Below are 18139 nucleotides of genomic sequence, written 5' to 3'. Positions count from 1 at the left end.
GGCATGTTTATAGTGAACAGGACTCCTGGGCTGGGATCCTGCAAATGAGGCCAAATGTTTTGAGCAGTTGCATGGTTAGAGGGCAGCCAAGGGCGATGTGCAGATATCTTTGAGCCACACCAGTCTCCTTCGTCTGAAATGGCATCCAACTAGCCGTGAATAAGAGTGGACACTTACTCTGGGGAATGACCTCAACTGGTTGTGCTTTTTGTTTCCAGGAGTGGGTGAGTATAGAGAAAAAAGTTTGCACAATGTTACCATAGAATTTTCCTTTTTGTTGACCAAATTATGTAAGAAAGTAGTTTTATAAATACTTGAAGACATTTTTCATATGTTATCATTTATTTCTGTACCCCCTACTTATTCCTAAAATATTTTGAGGTATTTAGAAAAATGTGTATAAATAAAAAATATATATGTTTCATTTTAGAAAACAATGACCTTAGGGCAAAAGAAAACTAAGGGTCAGGTCGAAAAATACAGACAAGGGGAAATAAATACATAGAATTGGGTGCTTCTTTCATCCTTTCATAATTATAAAGTCACTGCACAATTGACTCTGAAATTTCCTGGGCCTAGAGAAAGAGGTGAGCATGATGAATCACAGAATTCTCATTGCTCAGAAAAGAAAAGCAAGCCACTTGCTCAGAGAAAAGGGTTTTCACAGAAGCAAGTTCTTCCTAGGAGAGACACTTCAGTGGTGGTTTTTTTTAGGGCAGTGATGTTACTATGTTACTTTTCTTGATGCTGTTTTAAGGTTCTGTGTTTTGATTTTTTTAAACGTTTTATTTATTTTTGGGACAAGGAGAGACAGAGCATGAACAGGGGAGGGTCAGAGAGAGGGAGACACAGAATCTGAAACAGGCTCCAGGCTCTGAGCTGTCAGCACAGAGCCTGACGCGGGGCTCGAACTCATGGACCGCGAGATCATGACCTGAGCCGAAGTCGGCCGCTTAACTGACTGAGCCACCCAGGCGCCCCTAAGGTTCTGTGTTTTGTAAACAAATGGTTTCTCATATGTAATGAATACATCCAGCAGCCAGTTTCATAGACGTTGTCTCTAATCCATATTGTTAGTCAGCTATTTATTTTTAATGTTTATTTTTGAGAGAGAGAGAGCATGCGCTTGTGTGAGCGAGTGGGGTGTGGGGCAGAGAGAGGGAGACAGAGGATCCAAAGCAGGCTCCATGCCATCTGCTTGAACCCACCAACTGTGAGATCATGACCTGAGCTGAAGTTGGACACTTAACCAACTGAGCCACCCACGCGCCTCATATCAGCTATTTATTAAGTGCCTTTATGTGCCTAGTATTGCTTGGTGCTAAGAGGTACAAAGAACACCATGTACCACCCATGAGGAAAAGCTAGTTGGGTAAACAGGCATTGAAGGAGAAAGATTTTAAGTTATAATGCCACTTAAAGATTTTAAGTATAATGCCCAGGGCACGGGGGAGCTGATTTAACTTGAAGTTCTAAGAAGCAGGTTGGCTGATCTGGCCTTAGCAACATCTATGAGTTTACCAGCCAAAGAGGAAGGAGAGAGGCTTTCTAGGCAAAGGGACCACCAGGATGAGCAAAAAGCACATAAATGTGATTAATACACTGGCAGTCCCAGTTGTCAGTGACAAGAACGTTGTCTCCGCAGATATAAAGCCAGGTGGACCCAAGTTAGGTTGAATTACAAAGAACTAAGACAAAGGCGCCTAGGTGTTTGAATTGCCTGATCTCAGAATTCTAAGTGCTTAGTCCCAGGTGCTAGGGAGTGAAGCTGGGGATGTGCTAGTTAACATCAGCCCAGCAGTGGAAGTCGCAGTGTCCACGAGTCCCATTCCGTAGGGTCCGGCAAGACTGTGAAGCGGAGCAAGTTTGCCAGATACACCCTTATACCCTCTTTTACCTCTTTTACTTTCTCGAAATACCCTCAGGAAAATCTTTCTTACCTGCCATGGAACCATTATGTGTTGGTGTGTTACTTCTCCCAGGGGCGTTCAATTGAAAATCTTTCTAGAATTATGCAGTGAAAGATTTGGTATACTGGTACACGTGTGTTTAGTTCATTTTTGGAAGGGAGTCCTGTCCCCATACCCCTTCTAGAAAATGCTCACCTTGAGCCACTGCGTTCACAGGTACCACGAAGCACGGATTTCCCTTTCCTCTCATTTTAGCTATCCCTGCTCTTCTCCCCAAAGAAAAAACTCCCGGCACCGTGCCAAGTTTTGTTTATTGCCCACTTTGGTCTAGAAACACAGACTCTAGAGATCATCTATCTGGTGCTTACAAATTTTATTGATTGTGATCTGCAGAAATACATTTTATCTCATTACTCAGCATACATGTAAGACTGAACAAAAGTTTGTGAAAAACGGTACTTAACCTTACTACATGTGGCAGGTTCTTATTTCTACGTTATTATGTTTTGTTCTGTTCCATTCCATCCAGCTCCATTCTGCTTCATTTGCTATTTCAGTGAAAAGTGGGTTGAGCAATTCCACTACTAGGTATCTACTCAACAAAATCACATACATATATGCACCAAAAGAAGTTTTATAGTGGCATTATTTGTAATAGTCCAAACTGGATATAATCTAAATGTCCATCAAGAGTATAATGGATAAATAGGGTCCCCTGGGTAGTTCAGCCAGTTGAGCCTCTGACTCTTAATTTCAGCTCAGGTCGTGAGCCCCTGAGTTATACTTCCGGCTGAGTGTAAAGCCTGCTTGGGATCCCTTCTCTCTCTCTCTCTCTCTCTCTCCCACCCCCCTCCCTCTCCCTCACTCACACTCTCTCAAATTAAAAAAAGAAGAGTAGAATTGTGATCCATTGACACAATTCATTACTAAAATGGAAAGGAATGTAGTACTCCTATAAACAAAAACATACATGGAGCTCAAACATAATATTGGACAGAAGAGCGGAGACACATACTTGTATATACTGAATGATTCCATTTATAAAAGAGAGAAAAACACATGTATAGAAACTCAATTTAGACTACAGAACAGTATCATCATGGAAATGCTCTGTGTCTGTGCCAATATGGTAGCCACTAGCCACATATGGGTATAAGCAAAAAACACTGAAAAGTGACTTTGTTTTTAATTTTAATGAATTTATTTAAATAGCCCCACATGGCTTCTGGCTGTTTTATTGGACATGTGAGTCCTTCATTTGCCTATGCACAAGTTCCTCAGACCGAGACCACAAACACGGATGTGTCTAAGCAAGTGAAATGAATTGATGTTTAATTTCTAGTCAACAGCAACCAGTGTTTGCCTTTGCTTGTTAACTGCGTTTTATAATATGATAGTGATGAAGAAAGGTCGGCAGGAATATTGGGTCATGTTACATTTAGTCAAACAATGAGAGGAACGTGTGAACATCAGTTTTATCATGCTTTGGATTAAATAGCTTTAAAAAATTTTTCTTTTAATGTTTGTTTATTTTTGAGAGAGAGAGACAGACAGAGCATGAGCAGGGGAGGGGCAGAGAGAGAGAGGGAGACACAGAATCTGAAGCAGGTTCCAGGCTCTGAGCTGTCAGCACGGAGCCTGATGCAGGGCTCAAGCTCACAAACTGCGAGATCATGACCCGAGCTGAAGTCAGACACTTAACCAACTTAGCCATCCAGGCGCCCCTGGATTAAACGGCTTTTTAATTGGTGGTGTTTGGGCAGCAATAATGGTGTTCTAATCTGAAATGGTTTGGAGGCATGTCGTTGCTCATGGTCACATCTCCTTCCTGACCAGGAAATGACTGTGTTCAGGAAATTATCTTACATGGAGGAATGACCACTGATTACCATGCTGCTGTCACCTTAAGGAAGTTCTCTAACTGCCGACTCCTCCATGACACCGGCATCCCGGGCTGGATCACAGGGTTCAGCCTCAGAAACATGTTTAGCTACAGGGACTGCCTCCTCCAGTCTTGCAATTAAACAAAAATCCATATCTTTTCTTCCTCCACTGCTTTATTCTAAATACTGTTTTAAGTCTGGCCATGTTTGCTCCTGAAGGTCTGTGGTCTGATGGGAATAACATTATTACATCTATCTGACTCTCGAGCACAGCTCTTCCCAGGAATCTGAACCTGTCTCCCATTCTGGTTCTTCCATCCAGACAGTGCTCAGAAATTTCTTTCTTATATAAAGATGAAAGCTACTCCCTGGTAGCTGGTTGTCTTCTGGAATCACACAAAAACAGTTCTATTGTAGCCCTTCTCTTTAAGTGGCTCTTCTTCACATATTTGAAGACAACTCTCGTGCCTTATGATAGCTTTCTGTTGGATAAACATCCCTGGTTTCTCCAGCACTTTCCTTTTTTTTTTTTTTTTTTTTTTGAAGTTCAGGCTTTCACCATTTTGAACATACACCCCTTCTGATACTCTCTTGTTTGTCAAGATCTAGCATCATCTTATAATTTACTTCCCCATTATTGGGACACATTTGAGAATAAAAGGGGTACCTAATAATTACGGTGAGACAAAAAAGTGTAAATAAGGACTGTCCAGGGAAAACCAAGACATATGGTCTTCTTACCAAAGTCTCACTTAAAATGCGTCATAAAGACTAAGTGGATGAACTCCGACTGGCACAGCTACACGTGCATTCTTATTTCCTGAGATCTGAGTGCTTTACTTCTTCTAATGCAGCTACAGGCTACATTTTGTTGTAGGTGAGTGTTCCTCTTGAATTTCTAGCCTCCATTTCCATTTTGGTAATTGCTTCCCAATTTTCCTCTCAGGAAGCATTCTTCCTTCAGTTGGGCTCATCATGGTTTCCAAGGAGCACGCATGACCCAGATCTGGCCAATTAAAGCAACGTTTCTCCCTAACCACCCCTATAGTGATTAGTTTAAGCTGAAAAGGACATTAGGTAAAATACTCACCACAGTGTCCAGCACAGCAACACAATAAATACTAGTTCTCTTCTTTTTCTTGGATCTAATGATTGCACTGGATGCATTTATCAATGTGTTCTAGAAGTTTGACTGAGATTGGTGTCCTATTTATTGATCAGATTTTTTAAGTTTCCTTTTGCCATGTTTTGAAAACAAGAGTAACATTTGACCATTTGTCTATATCTTGTTTTCTTATTCACAATTGGCAAAGATACTGACTCCTGTAAAATTATGTGATTTTTCAGACCTCAAGACTTGTTGAGTTTAAGGTGGCTGGCTACTATTTACTATGTGCTTACTTCTCATAGGCTGAAATTTCATCTTTAATCATGCTTGCTCTTCATTTTTTTTTGATTGCAAGATGCAGGTTAGTATAATTTTAACCATCTTAATACGTAGGTACACATTGTATGACTTAAAAGAATTTTCCTTTTGGTTTGGACTCTTATATTTTGCACTTGGCTTACAAACATTTTCTTAAAGTAATACATGTACATATGGTATAAAATTCAAGTGCTACCAAGTGGAATATAGTGCAAAAAGTTTTCATTATCTCTCCATTTTTCAGTTCTTCTAGTCGCAGTCAACCCTATCCTTTAACAGGTGGTCATTGTGGTCATTCGTGTGTGTGTGTGTGTGTGTGTGTGTGATGCATATGGTAACATATTATTCACACTATGCCTTCCTTAAAGCAAGATATCAAGTTACTTGGGTTTTTAATATAATATGAACTTATCACAGAAATCTCTTTGCAATTACAATGTGTTTTTTAGATACATATATTCATCAAGTATTCAGTAAGCACCTACCACACTCTGGCTAGTGTGAGTGACAGGTGGCAAATGAAAAAGACATTGGTCCTTGCCTTGATGCAATTTGATCTAATGTTGTTACCCTTTCTCATTGGACTGGGTTGGCACTATAGATACTGAAGAAACAAAAACCAAAATAATATTTATCCCTTGTCATAAGCCATCTTATCCAACATTTTACCCTTATCGAACATTCAAAAGCCTTTTCTTTCTATATCATGACAATGATTTTTTTCTAGGACTGAGTTTCTCAGTGGTAAGTGTACTAATGTTATGAAGCAGGATGGTTCAGATGGTACCCAGACAAATATTGTTTTTTTGTTTTAATAGCTATGGATTTATTTTTCTAGTTACCTCCCTTATGGTCAGTGAGACTGATTTTTCAAATACAAAGATAAAATTTCCTTTTGAAATAAATCTAAGTAAGCAAATAATGCTAAAGGTCCTATGCAGATAAATGCATGATGATGATGATGATGATGATGATAGGGCAAAAATCGTGAAGGTAGTAGTATTCAAGTGACTGAAATTAGGGAACATGGTTGTAGACGATAGTGCTGGTAATAAGAAGGTTTTGACAAGGAATCAATAATCAGATTTGTGATTTAAAAAAATCACCTTGGGGGCGCCTGAGTGGCGCAGTCGGTTAAGCGTCCGACTTCAGCCAGGTCACGATCTCGCGGTCCGTGAGTTCGAGCCCCGCGTCAGGCTCTGAGCTGATGGCTCAGAGCCTGGAGCCTGTTTCCGATTCTGTGTCTCCCTCTCTCTCTGCCCCTCCCCCATTCATGCTCTGTCTCTCTCTGTCCCAAAAATAAATAAACGTTGAAAAAAAAAAAAAAAAGAATAAAAAAAAAAAATCACCTTGGTTGCCATGTAGAGAATGGACTGATAGTGGGGAAGGATGGAAGATGATGCTAGGCTGGTTGGCAAACAATAAAAACTTGAGTTAAGGCAGAGACTTTGTGGAAAAATCCCAGCTCTCAGGATAATATAATGTAGGAAGTGAGGAGGACCCAAGGAAAGCTCCAAGATTCCTGGTTTAGGTGACTAGACAGTTGGATATAATTAACCAGAATATGAAATATAAGAAGAGAAACAAACAAGCTTTGGAAAAAAGGGGGGAGTCTGATCTCAGATGTGTTTATTAAATTTGAGGTGTCTATGGGTCACAACAGAAATGTCCATTAGGCAGTTTGGTGCGGGGGCTCAGAGGGAGGTTTTGGCTGGAGATATGAACTGGTGGTTAGAAGGTATGAGTGAGACTGTAAGCCATGGGCATGGATGAGGCTGCCTGGGCATTCATGTACCAAGGAGAGACAGTATAACAGACACCTCTGTTGGGCGCACCAGCATTTAAAAGTAGATAGAAGGAAAGAACCCTCTTCAGGGGAGCCATTTTATGGTTAGGAGTGACCTGAATAGAGAAACCAGGGGAGAAGAAAATCTCCAGGAGGGAGTACATAATGGTGTCAGGAGGACAAGGCAAGAACTGCCCATAAGATTTGTCAATTAGCAAGTGCTTGAGTGGTACCTCATTGTAAATATGGTGTTTTTATAGTAAAGTGGGCTAAAGGAGAGAAAAAGATTTTCACCTTTAATGTCCCTGAGGAGGTAGCAATAAAGGAGGGACTTCCACTTCTGGAATGACAGTGTGAGGAGCTCTGAAACTCACACACACACACACACACACACACACACAAACACACACAACCGCCCCACAATGAAACAACCATAACTCATGAGGAGTATTTAAAAACAACCATTTAAAATCTCTGGAAATTGTCACTACAGGGGCTCAACAGTAGATTTGAACTGGCAGAAGAACAAATTAACAGGTTTGAAGACAGAGGTTCTGTAACCCAAAGAACAGAGACAAAAAGGAAAGAATGAAGAAAACCAGTAAGTACACTAGCACACACATAACGAAAGTACCAGAAGGAGAGGAGAGAAAGACAATTGATGAGAAAATGTTAATGTACACATCCAAGAAGCTCAACAAACCCCTTTAAAATCACTTTTATGCAAAGTGATCCACACAAGGATACATTATGGTAAAAGTATTGAAAGTCAAAGATAAAGAAAAATCTTGAAAGCAGCAAGAAAAAAAATGACATAGTACAGACAAAGGAATACAATTAACATCTCACCTGAAACTTCACCAGAAAAAATGTAGGCCAGAAGGCAGTAGAATGTCCTTTTCAAAATTTGAAAAATAAGCAAACAAGAAAACCTGTCAACCAAGAATTTTATATTTAGCAAAACCATCTTTCAAAAGTGAAAGTGACATACAGATATTCCCAGATAAACAAAAATAATTTGCTGCTAGCCAACCCACCTTACAAGAAATACTAACAGAAGTTCTTCAGACTGAAAGCAAGTAACTGTTTAGATAGTAATTTAAATCCACACACACACAAACAGAACCCTGGGGCACCTAGGTGGCTCAGTCAGTTAAGTGTCTGACTCTTGATTTCAGCTCAGGTCATGATCTCATGGTTCGTGAGATTCAGCACCACGTGGGCCTCCATGCTGGGTGTGTAGCCTTCTCCTTTCTTGTTTTAATGGATTTAAAAACCAACAATACAAGGGTGCCTGGGTGGCCAGTTGGTTAAGCGTGGGATTCTTGATTTCTGCTCAGGTCCTGATCTCACTGTCTGTGAGATCAAGCCCCATGTTGGGCTCAGCATGGAGCTTGGAGCCTGCTTGGAATTCTCTCTCTCTCTCTCTCTCTCTCTCTCTCTCTCTCTCTCTCCATCTCTTTCTGTCTCTCCCCTACTCATGCTCTCCCTCTCTCTCAAAATAAATAAATAAACTTAAAAAAAATAAAAGCAGACATACAAAGCAATATGTATTTAATTGTAGTGTGGATCTATCACATATAGAAATGTAATATGTTTGCCAATAACAGCACAAAGGAGGTGGTGGGAGTAAAGCTATATTGGAGTAAGAGATTTGCATCTAGAATATATAAAGAACTCCAACCACTTGATAGTTTGAAGACAAATAACCCAAGTAAAAAAAGAGTAAAGGATCTGAATATACATTTCTCCAAAGAAGATATACAAATGGCCAATAAGCACATTATAAGATGCTTGACATCATTAGCCCTCAGGGAAATGCAAGTCAAAACCATGGTGAGATACCAGTTCTTACCCACTAGGATGGCTATAATAAAAAAGACATAAGAACAGGCATTGACAGGGACATGCAGAAATTGGTGGGCCTGCTAGAGCAGGCTCTTTGGAAAACATTTTGGCAGCGCCTCAAAAAGTTAAGTATGAAATCAACCATATAACCCAACAGTTGCACTTGTAGGTCTGTACCAAAGAGAACTGAAAACATATGTCTACACAAATAGTCATACATGAATGTTCAAAACAGCACTACTCATAATAGCCAAAATGTAGAAGCAACCCAAATGCTCATCAACTGTGTGGGTAGTAAAATGTGGTATATCTATGCAATGGAATATTATTCAGTAATGTAAAGGAATAAAGTACTGACACCACTTGGATGAACCTTGAAAACATCATGCTAAGTCAAAGAACACTATCACAAAAACCGTACCTTATATCATTCAATTTATATGAAATGTCCATACTGGGAAGATTTATATAGACATAAAGTAGACTGGAATTTACCTAGCTTTGGGGGAGGGGGCAGTGAGTAATGGGATGGTCCCTGCTAAAGCATGTGGGATATCTTTTGGCGGATGTTAAAAATGTTCTAAAGTTGATTATAGCGATGGTTGCAAAACTGTGAAAATACGAAAAACCTCTGAACTGCACACTTTAAGTGGGTGAGCTGTATGGAATATGAATTATGTGTCAATAAAGCTGTTGCAAGAGGAAGGAAATACAAAAGGCATATCCCCAACATTTGTAGAATACTTAATTTACAAAGTGTTGCTGTCCTTAACATCTTACAGGCGTTCATAGCAATCCTGGAAAGAGATTTGCATTGTCAGAGAATAAGGCCAAAAGACTTTAAGTGATTTACCTAAGATATTGGCTAGTTTGTGGTAGGGCAAGGAGATGCCAGCCCCCACCCCTGAGGCCAATTCCAGTGTTATTTCCATTACACAAGGGTTTTTTTTTTTTTCCCCAAGGTTATCTGCTTACTCCTTACTTATTTTACTTCAATTGCCTTATGTAGGGAATCATACATAAGTCTTTGTGCCAGACACTGTTCTAAGCCCTTCAAGTATATTAACTAATTAAATCATTCCTGCAACCCTCTGAAGAACGTGCTACTTTGACCCCATTGGCAGATTAGGAAATAGAAGCATGGATAAAACTTTCCCTGATCATGCAGTTGCTAAGTGGCAAAGCTAGGATTCGAACCCAGGGAGTCTCTGCACTTGGCACAGCGCTTCTCTCCCTTGAATGCTGGTGTCTTGGACCTCAGCCTCAAGTGCAGAAAGATGAAGAGAGGCTGCTGTATCTGTGTGGTCGTGCTGAGATCTGACACTAGGGTTCTACCTGAGGGTGTTGGTGGTTCTGGGTTCCTGACACCAGAGCCTCAGGTAAATGGTATCAGGGAATTGATGATCTCCAGGTCCAGGGCTCAGCTGGGAGCAGTCCTTGCTTGGCAGTAAGTAAACTCATCCTCCATCTATCAGGTGTTCCGGCTGGAGTGGGGGTGGGGTAGGCAGGGTAGAGGAGGAGCTGCAGAGTCTATGTCCTCAGTCTTATAAAAACCCACCTGGAAACCTAACACCACTCAAGAGGGATCCTGAACAAGAGCTGTGAGATTCAAAAAGACTCAGTGCACATACCCACTCACTCACCCCGCCTCCCCCCTGCCCCCGCCCACCCCCCTCCCCACGCTCGCGCGCGCGCACACACACACACACACACATGCACTGTTCCGATGGCAGTACCACAATCCTCAGTGTCTTACTGCTAACTTGGCCACAGGGTTGCATGTTATTTTACACCAGGGCTCTCAGGGTTCTGCGTCAATGGGCGTCCACAGCTAGTTCCTGGACTTGTCTTTCTGGTTGGTTGTTTAGAGAAGGCTTACGAGTGTGACAGTGCTTTCCTTGTCTTTTTCCCGTCCCTATTTGCAACTGTGTGTGTCAAGTGTAATTAAGAGTTCTTACCAGGTCACACAGGCTGCCTTCCCCAGCAGGGTCTGTACCTGGCTACCTCCAGGGACACCCAGTCACTCTTGTATTTGCTTTGTGGACAAGGGCCACGTTGCTTCATTTCACAATTATGTTGAGACATTCGAAGAGTTCAACAGGCAGTTTTAATGCTGGAGTGGAGGAATGTTTGTTTTCCTGGAGCTCACTTGGGAAGACAGGCCATCTGCACCGGGGGCCGTCATGCATTTTGCTCACATGGTGGTTAAATCAAGGGCTGTGTACTTACTCAGGGTGCAGTACGTAGCTGTGGGGAGGATTAATGACCGTACCTTTAAAAGCATCCTTCCAGAGACAAGCCTCATTTCTTTATAATCTGGAACTTCTAAAATTTTTCCTCCTTTTAATATACCCGAGTGTGTCTTCCTCTTGATGTCCTATTTACTATTTATTTATTTATTTATTTATTTATTTATTGGAATACAACTTAAATCTAAATTGTGATTTTATTTTAGGAAAAAAGTTTATAAATGCTTTTGTGCTGAAAGTTGAAGAGTAGCTTAGAAATGTTGGTAGGATAAAAGGACAATTCAGTTTTTTGTTTTGTTTTTTATTTTAAGTTTATTTTGAGAGAGAGAGAGAGATTGAACGCTGAGAGAGAGAGAGAGATTGAACGCAAGAGGGGTAGGAGCAGAGAATCTCTCTCTGCAGAGAATCTCAAGCAGACTCCACACTGTCAGCGCAGAGCCTGATGCAGAGTTCGAACTCATGAATGGTGAGATCACGACCTGAGCTGAAATCAGGAGTCAGACGCTTAACCAACTAAGCCACCCAGGTGCCCCAAGGATGATTCTGTTTTACATGACTTTTAGTATGTTCTGGTTTATACTGTTTAGTGTTACAGCTTCCATACCCACTAAATCTTCTCTCTCTCTTAATTACCTATTAGCTAAGAGGAAGAATAATAAGAGATAAAGTGACAGGTAAAGTGGCCAGTTTATGTAAGTTTTATAATGCCATTGTAAGAGCTGTAGCATTTTATTCCAAAGGAAATGAGAAGGCATTGGAGTTCATTGAGCAGACATTACAATACAATTACAATACCATTATGTACCACACAATTAACAATGTGTTAATATCATCACATACCCAAGCAATATTTATACTTCTAATTCTCCCACAAATGTCATATTTTTAGTTTTTTTTTAAAATCAGGATCTAAATAAGGGACACACCTTGCAACTGGTTGATACAACAGTCTTTTTTAATCTATAAGTTCTCTCCCTACCCTTATTTTATTTTTTTTTAACTGTTTAGATTATTTTTAGAAAAATCCAGATTGCTGTTACTAGAGTTGTGGAGATTTCCACATTCTGGTTTTGCTGATGGTATCTTTTGGTGCACTACATGTCTCTGTGCCCCGGTATTCCCTCTACATCATTAATTAGACTTAGAGGTCTACCTAGATTCAGATTTTATTTTTGTCAGATAACTTTTTAGGTGGTGTTGTGTTCTTCCATGAGGAAGTAGAATGTCTAGTTGTTGCTTTTTTTGTGTGATGTTAGCAGCTGTTGATATTCAGTGCTTATGTTTATTAGTCCATTAGGTGTTACAAAATTCTGTTTTTTTTAAAGTTTGTTTCTATGAGAGAGAGAGACAGACAGACAGAGAGAGCAGGGGAAGGGCAGGGAGAGGGAGAATCCCAAGCAGACTCTAGGCTCTCAGTGCAGAGTGGGGCTCAAGCCCATGAACCCTGAGATCATGACTTAGGCCAAAATCAAGAGTCAGACACTTAACCGACTGAGCCACCCAGGTGCCCCTAAATAATAAGAATTATTATTATTATTATTATTATTATTATTATTATTATTATTTTCACGATTTCACTCTGGCTTGAGATAGCTTGGGAGCAGGTAAAGGAGGAGTTAATCATCTAAGTGAGAAGTGTGAAAATGTGTTCAGGAAACCTAATCCAAAATTGGAGTCCGGAAATTTCCTCTCAGCCAGGCAACAGCAAGCTGCCCTCACCCACAGCCAATGAGAAGCCACCACCGCACCGTCACCTACAGCCAATGAGAGGCCACCACATCACCCACAGCCAATGAGAGGTCACCCCCACTCTTATCACCTACAGCCATATTTTTGTCTTTCACTCTTTTTTCTGCCTTTTGTGGGTTTTGTGGGGTATTTTATATGATTTCATTTTTCTCCTTTCTTCGCATATTAGTTATACTTAAAAAAAACAAAACTTTAGTTAGAGGTTGCATCAGGGTTTGCAATATACATTTACAACTAATCCAAGTCCACATTCAAATAACACTATACTGCTTCACAGGTAGTGTGAGTTCATTATAGTACATTATAATAACATAGTAACTCTACTCTAATTCTTCCTTCCTGTCCCATTTATCATTGCTGTCATTCATTTCATATACTTATGCCTAATCAAGTACATTGTTTCTCTTATTGTTTTGAACAAACTGTAATGGATTAGAACAATTAAAAATAAAAATAAAAGTTTTATTTTACTCTTATATATTCCTTCTCTGATGCTCTTCTTTTCTTTATATAAAGCTGAGTTTCTGAGCTATATAATTTTCCTTCTCTCTAAAGAACTTCTTTTCAGGGGCATCTGGGTGGTTCAGTCAGTTAAGCCTCCAACTTCAGCTCAGGTCATGATCTCACAGTTCATGAGTTCAAGCCCGAGTCGGACTCTGTGCTGACAGCTCAGAGCCTGGAGCTTGCTTCAGATTCTGTGTCTCCCTCTCTCTCTGCCCTTCCCCTGCTCTTGCTCTCTCTCAATATCTCTCTCTCTCTCTCTCTCTCTCTCTCTGTCAAAAATAAACATTTGGGGCGCCTGGGTGGCTCAGTCGGTTGGGCGTCCGACTTCGGCTCAGGTCACAATCTCACGGTCCTTGAGTTCGAGCCCCGCGTCGGGCTCTGGGCTGATGGCTCAGAGCCTGGAGCTTGTTTCCGATTCTGTGTCTCCCTCTCTCTCTGCCCCTCCCCCGTTCATGCTCTGTCTCTCTCTGTCTCAAAAATAAATAAACGTTAAAAAAAATTTTTTTTTTAATAAGTAGACATTTAAAAAAATTAAAGACCTTTTCACATTTCTGGCAAGGCAAATCTTCTGGCAACAAACTTCCTTAGTTTTTGTTTGTCTGAGAAAGTGGTTGCATTATATAGTTACAAATTTGAAATTATGGATACTTTCAATGGATTTTCATCTATAGGCCATCATATTTTAAACTGATATACTGTGCTCTTGATAGGTGTTTAGATACCTAGAAAGCTCACAGGAAATCCTCTGTAGTGAACCACAGCTGAATTCTGAAATTTGTAAATATAGCAGCCATAATACTTTCATAAATTTTATGTTTATTCAACAAATATTTTTATAAGATAAAATTCATCAAATAAGTTGTTTATGATTATTTTGGATGTTTTTCCAAATCTAAATGGTGAAAATTTGTATATTTTCTCAATTCTATTCCATTTCAATGTAGAATATAAAATTATCCAATTAAAAAATAGGAATGCCATCAAAGGAGCATTCCTATACCTCAGGATATCCAAAAGCACAGAGAATTTCAAAGCAAAATATTGTTTACCATAAGAATTCTGATTATTTAATTTTTTCGTTCCTCCCTTTTATAGAATTTATTTCGGTAAATTTCTGCTTTTAAGTTTTGTTTTTATCAGTGAAACTTTTATTTCATTTTATTTATTTTTTATGTTAATGTACTTTTTATTTAAATACAAGTTAACATAGTATAATAATGATTTCAGGAATAGAATTTAGTGATTCATCACTCACATATAACACCCAGTGCTCATCCCAACAAGTGTCCTCCTTGATGCCTCTTGCCCATTTAACCCATCCCCCCACCCAGCTCCCCACCAGCAACCCTCAGTTTGTTCTCTGTATTTAAGAGTCTCTTAGGGTTTTCTCCCTCTCTGTTTTTTTCTTATTTTTGCTTCCCTTCCCCTATGTTTATCTGATTTGTTTCTTAAATTCCACATATGAGTGAAATCATATATAATATTTGTCTTTCTCTGACTGACTTATGTTGCTTAGCACAATACACTCCAGTTCCATCCACATTGTTGCAAATGGCAATATCTCATTCTTTTTGATTGCCAAGTAATAGCCCATTGTATATGTACACCACATCTTCTTTATCCAGTCATCAGTTGATGGACATTTGGGCTCCTTCCATACTTTGCCTATTGTCAATAGATCTTCTATAAACATTGGGGTGCATGTGCCCCTTTGAATCAGTATTTTTGTATCAATTGGATAAATACCTAGTAGTGCAATTGCTGGGTCGTAGGGTAGTACTATTTTTAATTTTTTGAGAAACTTTCATACTGTTTTCCAGAGTGTTCGCACCAGTTTGCATTCCCACCAGCAGTGCAAAAGGGTTCCTTTTTCTCCACATCGATGCCAACATCTGTTGTTGCCTGAGTTGTTAATGTCAGCCATTCTGACAGGTGTGAGGTGGTATCTCACTGTGGTTTTGATTTGTATTTCTCCGATGATTGATGTTGAGCATCTTTTCATGTATCATTGGAACTTTTATTTTTATTTATTTTTTCATGTTTATTTATTTTTGAGAGAGAGAGAGAGAGAGAGAGAGACAGAGCATGAGCTGGGGAGGGGCAGAGAGAGAGGGAGACACAAAATCTGAAGCAGCCTCCAGGCTCTGAGCTGTCAGCACAGAGTCCGATGCAGGACTCAAACTCATAAACCGCAAGATCATGACCTGAGCTGAAGTCAGACACTTAACCGACTAAGCCACCCAGGCACCCCTCACTGGAACTTTTAAGAGCAAATTGCAAAAGGTGAAATTTTTGGTACTCCATTCGTTGGATATTTCACTAAAGCTTTTCAAATGATGCAGAACAAAAGGAATACAAATTTAGAGGATTTATTTATAAAATGTTCTACGTAGGTGTAGAATATTCAAGGTTAATTCACAAAGCAGTTTTTAAACTGCTCAAACTTTTCTAAAATTTGCTTAAGACTATGCATTGAAGAGAGAAAGCATATCTTTGTCTTGCATATAAATTTCAATATCTGCTTCACATGCAGTTTTGTAATTTTTATATATATCTTACAAATATTACTTACAAATATTAGATATATTCGTAAATATTTCTAACAGTTTACATTTAATATATGTATTTATAACTATTAAAAAATATGTATATAGTAGTTCTAAGTGTTGACAACTGGAGTGTCTGTTTTGATTAGAAGATGTCACAGATTGTTTCTAACATGTGTACCACAACCACTTCCTAGTACATTTCCGCCTCATGAGATTCTCAGCTCAGTAAGAAAACTTTTTTTTTTTTTTTACCACAACACTATGCTTTACCAAAATTTGCATTTATATTATCACTGCACACAATTTTATCTTCAATTTTGACCTTTAAGTTCATTTACAATGACATTCGCAAAATGTTAGCTATTTCATTTTAGGCAGACTACTTTTCTAAACGCTTTGTTTTGATTCCATTAATTGGGTAAAAAAAAGTGTAAGTTATCTTAAAAATCTAAATTACCTTAAATGATTGCTTATTTTTAGTATCTGATTATACTGAGATAAAACTGGCATCATCATTAACCATTATCACTTCAATTTTCCTACATGGACAAGACAACTTGGAGTCAAAAATAAACTAAATTAATTTTGAAGAGAGTCGTTTAATTGATGCAAAAAATCATGTTTCCCAGATCAATATTTAAATGTACCTTTTGTAGTTGCATCTGCTAAATCATCTCTGGGCACAGCTTTCTTCTAATCACTACTGAATCAATTTTGAATTCAGTGCTGAAGTTTGCCAGTAGATGTGTATCTGGTTTTCACGTGGTCGCTGATGTCACCACAGCCCGTAAGGGTCAACATTTTGTATAAATTACACTTTGATTATCAATTATTTTTTGGCAGGTAAATTCATCTGCTTAAGTTTTCACCCAACATTCACTTTCATTTCTTTTTCAGCTCACTGCTGCTGAAAAGATTTATTGCAAAAATAAAAGCTATATTCTCAAACAATAAAATAAATAAGTAGTTGTAGATTAATAGGATGCTGTGAATGACAAGACCCTTGTAACAAAGTTCACTAAACTACTAAGACTAATCTTTTTCTTGAATATTTTTTATGTCCACCTGACCTGTAATTCCTGTGTTTCCCACTGACCTCACTGACTGGCAACCTGTATCTTCATGTGTTTTGCAGGCCATGGTTGATACACCAAGTGTCTGACTGCAACAGGAGCCTCCAATATTTTCCTATCATCACCCAATACCATCTCTTCTATCCAGACTTTTTTTTTTTTTTTTTTAAAGCAGTAAGTGTCCTCAGTGCTGTATTTGAGAGGGAGGCATTAGGCTTCATCTGGAAATGGTTGGGAAAAGAGAGGTTATTTTAAGACTTAAAAAAAAATTTTTTTTTTAACCTTTATTTAGTTTTTGAGAAACAGAGCACGAACAGGGGAGGGGCAGAAAGGGAGACACAGAATCCGAAGCAGGCTCCAGGCTCTGAGCTGTCAGCACAGAGCCCGATGCGGGGCTCAAACTCACAAACTGCGAGATCATGACCTGAGCCGAAGTCGGACACTCAACCGACCGAGCCACCCAGGTGCCCCTAGAGAGGTTATTTTAAATGTAACCACATGTTAATGTGAAAACTCTGTTTACTGGCCAAGCATCTTCCACATTACTAGATAAGACCAGGGCAGGAGCTGGAAGTACAAAGCAGAGACCTAACAAACCATCCCAGCCCATTGTAATTAAAATGATAATGATATTTCATTAAGAATGAAAAATCTAGGGGGCGCCTGGGTGGCTCAGTGGGTTAAGTGTCCAACTTCAGGTCATGTCCAACCCATGTCCAACTTCAGGTCATGATCTCACGGTTCCTGGGTTCCAGCCCTGCGTCGGGCTCTGTGCTGACACCTAGGAGCCTGGAGCCTGCTTCAGATTCTGTGTCTCCCTCTCTCTCTGCCCCTCCCCTGCTTGCACTCTGTCTCTGTCTCTCTCAAAAATAAATAAACATTTAAAAATTAAAAAAAAGAAAAGAAAAATCTAGGACACATGCTAGGTCAGATGGGATACTGCTGAGACCACAGGCACAATCCAGGGCTGTTCTATGCAAACCAGGAAGGTTCTGGAGAAACAAATATATGATTACTCCACTATTAGCTAGTCATGTGGAGATAGTCATGCATACAGTTAGATAAATGAGCCTGGAGTTCCTGAGACGTGTCTGTTCTCGCACACATTTGGGAATCTACACATTTGGGGATCATAAGTATGTAAATATCATATTTGAAGCCA

This window comes from Leopardus geoffroyi, chromosome D4 (assembly GCF_018350155.1).
Source record: "Leopardus geoffroyi isolate Oge1 chromosome D4, O.geoffroyi_Oge1_pat1.0, whole genome shotgun sequence".
Taxonomy (NCBI): domain Eukaryota; kingdom Metazoa; phylum Chordata; class Mammalia; order Carnivora; family Felidae; genus Leopardus; species Leopardus geoffroyi.
Note: the sequence above shows the minus strand (reverse complement) of the source record.